This window comes from Nycticebus coucang, chromosome 17 (genome assembly GCF_027406575.1).
Source record: "Nycticebus coucang isolate mNycCou1 chromosome 17, mNycCou1.pri, whole genome shotgun sequence".
Taxonomy (NCBI): Eukaryota; Metazoa; Chordata; class Mammalia; order Primates; family Lorisidae; genus Nycticebus; species Nycticebus coucang.
The window spans coordinates 55828319-55835344 of NC_069796.1; the positions used below are offsets into that span (position 1 = coordinate 55828319).

At 40.8% G+C, this 7026-nt stretch overlaps 1 pseudogene; it reads left to right on the forward strand.

Moving 5' to 3' along the window:
- Window positions 1-5910: 5910 nt before the first annotated feature.
- Window positions 5911-6356, forward strand: LOC128569048 (cytochrome c oxidase subunit 6B1-like; annotated as a pseudogene).
- Window positions 6357-7026: the final 670 nt, after the last annotated feature.

The following is a 7026-nucleotide window of genomic DNA, read 5'->3' on the forward strand; positions in this document are numbered from 1 at the left end:
AGAATTAAATCAGTAAAGAAAGGGGTGAGGAATGAAGGTTGATCAAAAAAAGGGAAGCCCACTTTGGTTTTTATTTCATTATCGAATATTAGAGGGGGTTCCCTTCCAGAAATCCTGGGTTCAAGCATCTCTTCCCATGTGAACATTGCTCCCTTGCCATATGCACACCCCATCACCTCACCCAACACACACCAGAGGACATGAGATCGTTCTGATTACCCTTGTTAGCTTCGTGAATCCCGCCCAGAGCATGGAGAAAAGAACAAGAAGTCACAGTGGAACATAGCCCCAAACTCAAACCAACTGTTGGCGGTTATAAAATTCATTTTCATCCATGCAAGCAAGGCCCCAAAAAAGTCTATTAAAAAGAAAAAAAGGTGGCAGGAGAAGAGAGAACAGAAAGGAAAGCCCCAGAAACCAGACCAGAAATTAATTTAATTACCTCTTCTCCCCTGCCATAAATTCCACAGAGGAAATCAAATCTTTCTGTGCATGTGTATAAAAACCAATCAGTCTATTGAGTTCGCCAAAACTCATTATGTCTCAAACTGGGTATTCTAATTGAATGAATCTGAATGTACCAGGCGACCAGGCATCAATGGGGCCAGGTTTTTCCAAGGGCATTTGCCACGGAGCCAGAGAGGATAAACATCGGTTGGAATGACACACTAATCAGCTTGCTGCTTAAGGGGAAGGGACCCTTTCTGAGCCTGGAGGACATCCGTGGAGCCTGGGCACTGGCAGATGCATCCTAACATTTTGCGTCCAATTGTAATGGAATATTTCTCATAAACAGCCAAGTGTCTTTCCCAGCCACTCACCTGACATGTTTTTTGTTGTTTAACTTCAGATCTGACAGATGATGATAACCTGGAAAAGAAAGAGGTTACAAATGCTGAGGGCTGTGGAGCTGGGCAGTGTAAAGGGCTCCCGCTCAGGAATTAGGACAGGGCTGTGATTTGTAGGGCCCGGAAAAGGCTGTTATGCAACCCACAGCAAGCAGGGCAGCTGGGGAGAGGGGCCTGCAAAGCCAGAGGGGAGAATAGCTCAGGCGCGAGAGCTCTGGGCTGCTTGCTTCAAGGAACTATGCCACTTGTTTTGTATTTCATCTTGTAAGATGGAGAAGGCCTCCTGCCCCTCACCCCTCTCCATGCTCTCTCTTCTCTCAAAGGCACACTGATTTATAACACCTGTTAAAAACACATAATGGATGCAATTAGCTGTGGCACTAGAGAGAAAAAAGGTACGAGTTGGCTTTATTCTAATAAAAGATAAATGTGTTTGTTTCACTAACTTAGTTCATTCATTTAAATTTCTGGGACCAATTTTAAATCATTGCTACGTTCCCCCCCCCCACACACACACACACATACATGGGCATTATCTTAATAGGGTGTCACAATCCCTTTGTGGATGCAAATGCAGGGACCCCTGAAAATGAGGAGTCGTCTTGGGATCTGCATTTTCAAGAAAGCTCGCTAACAGATTCTGATGCAAGAACCATGCTCTGAGAACACAATTTCCATGGCTACTTAAGAATAGCCTATTTCCCAAGGAAAAATATTTTTCTTATCAACTAGGATTCTATCCTATCAAAGTCAACATATACCCTGTTTCCTCAAAAATAAGACATCCTCCAAAAATAAGACCTACTTACAGGAAAGATAAGACATCCCCTGAAAATAAGACCTAGCGCATCTTTGGGAGCACACCTTAAAATAAGACACTGTCTTATTTTGGGGGAAACAGGGTACATATACACATAGTTAAATGTTACACATGTCTGTTGTGCAATAATTTGAAACTATAGAAACACTTAAGAAGAAAATAAAAATTTCCTTGATCTTCACAAGCTGTTTATGGTCCCTAGTCTGTAGTTTTCTCTGCTGAAGCCTACAGATTCCTAGAAGGAGCAGCTGTGTCTTCACTGTCCCACCTATAGCACCCAGCCCATATCTGGCACGCAGTAGAGACTTCAAAAAAGTATTCAATGAAATAAAACAACTGGTTAAATGAAGCTGTGGGATTAGGTGATCTCTAAAGTCACTGCCAACTCTAATACTGTATTTTTCATTCTCTGTTCTAAGAAAAAAATATAATTGTACTAACAGATATATTTGTCACTTGGATTCTTGACATTCAAACATGTGTATGTTTTTTCTCCATGTCTTGTCATTTGATCTGACAGCTTTCTGCTTGTTTTTATCTGATATTAGTTTAGGGTTGTCCTTGCCTGAGGCAATCCAGCCATCAGTGTGGGTTGGAATTGAGTGGGGCAAGCAGTCCCTACCTTGTACCAAACAGAACAATCAGAGTTGATTTTTTAAGACTCCAGCAAAATTGCACAGACAGTGCCAGAAAGAGAATAGTTTTCAGTTTTCAAGTGTGTAATTCTTCCCTGAAACATTGGAGCAGACTCTCTGTATCATACATAATACACTAAAATCCACAGCCGGTTGAGTTCTTACAGTGTGCCGTGCACTTCACACACGTTGCTCAAGTAATCCCCACAGCAACACTATTAACCCCATTTTATAGATGTGGATACTGTCTCAAGGTTCTTGAACTACAACATTGGAGAACTAGGATGCAAAGCTAGTTCTCTCAAACTCCAAAGTCCTTGACTTTAACCACTGCAATTATGTGTGTGTGTGTGTGTGTGTGTGTGTAGGGATAATTAAAGTGCTAAAAATATTTTAAATTCTCCAACAATACCATAACAACAATAATTGACAACATATTATAATAAATAGCATTTATTACATCATTGTGTTATTATTTATTCACAATTTTTTGTAAACATAATAAATAACAAAAAATACATATATTTTTGAGACAGAGTCTCACTCTGTTGTCCTGAGTTAAGTGCCATGGCGTCATAGCTCACAGCAACCTCAAACTCCTGGGCTCAAGTGATCCCTTTCCCTCAGCCTCCCAAATAGCTGGGACTATAGGTATCTGCCACAATACCCAGCTAGTTGTGAAATGGGATCTCTCTCTTGCTCAGATTGGTCTTGAACTCCTGAGCTCAAACTATGTACCTGCCTTGGCCTCCCAGAGTGCTGGGATTACAGGCATGAGCCACTGTGCCTAGCCAAATAAAAAGTAATTAAAGAAGAATATGAACCTGCCACTCAAACAATACTCTGTTTCATTACCTCTCCCAAATTCTATATCCTAAAAATCCTTTCTGACACACAGAGTTCATGTTCATGAGATTTAATAGCAGCATCTAGTGCCCATCAGGTTGTGCGTATTTAACTTGTCACAATGTTATGAACTCCATGAAGAAAAGAGTCGAATCTGTTCTATTCAGCAATATATCCCCAGCACACAGCATAGTGTGAGCACATAGAAATTACTCAGTAAACATGCGTTGAATGAATGGATGTTTGGTAATGTGCTTATTACAGACAATTCTGAGGAGATGCCACTTGTAACATGATCATCCAGGAGTCAACCAGACAATATGGCCCCACGTCTAGGAAGATGTGATGGAAGAAATGATCTTTGAAGAGAGATGACGCACACTAGATGCCCAACATGCACACTCACCATGGAGAGTAATAGCACTTTTAGTAATAGCTTTGTTGAGATGTAATTCACATCAAATACATTTTCAGTAAGCTTTTTACTTTGGAATAAATCCAGACAGGAAAGTTGCAGAAATAATACAGTGTCTCTATACCCTTCACCCTTCATATTCCCCTAATGTTACCATCTTGTATAACTAGGGCACATTTAGGAAGACTAAGGTACTAATACTGATACATTACTATTAAACTAAACTCTAGACTTCATTCGAGTGTCACTAGTTTTTTTCATGTTTTATGTCCGTTTTCTGTGCCAGGAACCACTCTAGGAGACCGCTTTCCATTTAGTACAATTATGTTTGACAAGTTGTTTCTAGCACAATTTACCCTTAACCACTGATTATTTTTTATTATAAGCTTCAAGAAAATAAATTTTTTTTTTTTTTTTTTTTTTTGAGACAGAGCCTCAAGCTTTTGCGCTGGGTAGAGTGCTGTGGCATCATAGCTCACAGCACCTCCAACTCCTGGGCTCAAGAGAGTCTCCTGCCTCTGCCTCCCAAGTAGCTGGGACTATAGGCACCCGCCTCAACACCTGGCTATTTTTGGGTTGCAGCCGTTGTTGTTTGGCAGGCCCAGGCTGGATTCGAACCCGCCAGCTCAGGTTTATGTGGCTGGAGCTTTAGATGCTTGAGCCACAGGTGCCGAGCCAAGCTTCAAGTATTTTTAAAATGAAGTCTCACCCAAATTAGTCAAATGAAATCAAAACAGATTCTCCCATCTAAGTTAAGTTCCTTGCTGCGTCCTTCATAAGGAAGATCATGCTTTCTGGTCTTAGCTCTATGTCTGTTCACTATGTGACTCCCCTGTCCCCATTCCTCCCCAGGGACCATCCAGACAGATGTTCTATGTGCTTGTATGATCTAAGTTGCAGTGCTAACCCTCCATGGAGTCAGACCTTAGCCAAGTTCATTAGAATGATTCAAATTTGCATCTAGTCTTTGATTCCAGTCTCTGATTCCATACTTTGTACCTACTTTATACATTTCCAATGAATTGCTAGGGAGAAAATGTATATGATCTAATGATGTTAAAGACACAAAATTAAATACACTAGGCTATTACATCTCTGTCAAAATATGCATGTAAATAAGATACCCAAAGCAATCACTATGGTATTAGGGTGGGTGATATTTTTATCTTTCCTAAGTTTTCCAAACTTACTAGAATATTGTATTTTGCTATTTATAATTAATATAACTAACCAGTAAATTCATATTCACAAACTAAATATACAACCTAAAATATAATTCCTATGATAAGAGACAGTCAATAAGATGAAGTGCCCAGGACAAGGCAATTTTGGCAGTAACATTTATTTGGCACTCATAATGTGGTAGGCGATGTATTAAGTAATTTACAGGGATTATCTCATTCAATCCTAAAAACCTTCTTCAAAAAAGTGCAGTTACTATCCCCATTTTGAAAGTAAAGAAACTTAGAAACAGAGAATTTAGGTAACTTGTTCAAGTTTCCCTAGCTGGTAAGCTACAGGGTTGCAATTTGAGCCCATTGGTTCTCTAAACACATTTATGGAAGGATGGAAAAAAAAAAAGGGGAGGGAGAGGGGAAGGAAAGACTTTCTTTGGTGAGAAAAAAAACTGGTGAGAATAGTTTGACCAATGAAATGGATGTGTGAAGTGCCTATTTTCCAGCCTGGCATTCTCATCAAGTAAGAGGCCTAGTTAGAAATGCAGAATCTTGGCCCCATCTCAGACCTACTGAATCACAATCTGCGTTTAAAAAATATTCCTAGTGGCCAGAGCGGTGGCTCATACCTATAATCTTAGCTCTCTGGAAGGCCGAAGTGGGTGGATTGGTTGAGCTCATGAGCTCAAAAACAGCCTGAACAAGAATGAGACCCCATCTCTACTGAAAATAGACAAAAACAAAACAAAACTAGTCAGATGTGGTAGCAGGTGTCTGTAGTCCCAGCTACATGGGAGGCCAAGGCAAGATCACTTGAGCTCAAGAGTTTTTGAGGTTGTTCTGAGCTATGACACCACTGCACTCTGCCAAGGGTGACAGTGCGAGACTCTGTCATATATACCAAGTGAGCCGCATTCATATTAAAGTTCGCGAAGCCAAGGCAGTACATATAGAATCTATTTGCAGTGTGTGTATGCATATGTGTGTGTGTGTCTACAATTATTTGTATTTGTCTAGGCTGATACCATCTTGCTCAAGAACAGGGACACAGCTGCATGAATCAGTGTTTATCAAAGTGGAAGTGATGGCTGTTTTATAGATTGTGAAATTGCACAGAAAATGAATTACAGTAAGAAAATGTTTTTAAAAGAATAGAGTTGGGACATTGAGCTTTGAGGTGCATCCGGGGTGTCTTTTGGGTCAGCACCATGGCAGAAGACATCAAGACCAAAATCAAGAACTACAAGACTGCCCCTTTGACAGCCGCTTTCCCAACCAGAACCAGACCAGACACTGCTGGCAGAACTACCTAGACTACCACGGCTGCCAGAAGGCAATGACGGCAAAAGGAGGTGACGTCTCTGAGTGTGAATGGGACCACCGTGTGCACAAGTCGCTCTGTCCCGTGTCCTGGGTCTCAGCCTGGGATGACCATCAGGCAGAAGGCACGTTTCCTGGGAAGATTTGAAGTGGCTGTACCTCACCTCCTCTGTCCTCCATCCTCCGTCCTCCGTCCTTCTTCCTTATTCCAGGATAGTAGAGGGGGACGTGGGTGCCTGATGATTCTGAATCATGACTTAACTACTAATAAAAACTCGATGAAAAAGTACAGGACTATGTGTATGTAAAAGAGCTGGACAGTTGGGCAAGAAGCCAAGGGTGGAACCAGTACCCTAACCAGAAAGAGGGCTCGGAGGGATCACCTTTTTTGTTTTGTTTTCCCTTACTTAATTTTATTTTATTTTGTTAAACTTTAACTACTTCCTCCGTGCCAAACAGTAGAGTGGGTGGATATACAGAATAGCCCCAAGTTTTGCAGTTGATCTGTTCCCTGCCCTTATCATCTGCATATATTCTTTTTCCTTGTCGTATGTGTAATTTTTGAACATATGAAAATAGTATAATAAACAACTCCTGTCTACCCACCAAAAAAAAAAAAAAAAAAAAGAATAGAGTTGGGCAGCGGTTGTGGCACAAAGGAGTAGGGTGACAGCCCCATATACCAGAGGTGGCAGGTTCAAACCCAGCCCCGTTCAAAAGCTGCAAAATAAATAAATTAATAAATAAAAATAAAAATAGAAGAATAGAGTATATCAGAGTGCATCTCAGGAAGAAAGGGTATGTTATTGCATGAAACTTTTATTTTGATTTTAGATATAGAATAGAGATGGGGGCTCAAACTCCTGACCTCAAATGATCCTCCCACCTTAGCCTCCTAAAGTGTTAAGACTACAGCTGGGAGCCACAGTGCTGGGCTGCACATGAAACTTTTCTTTTGAGAGAGAGA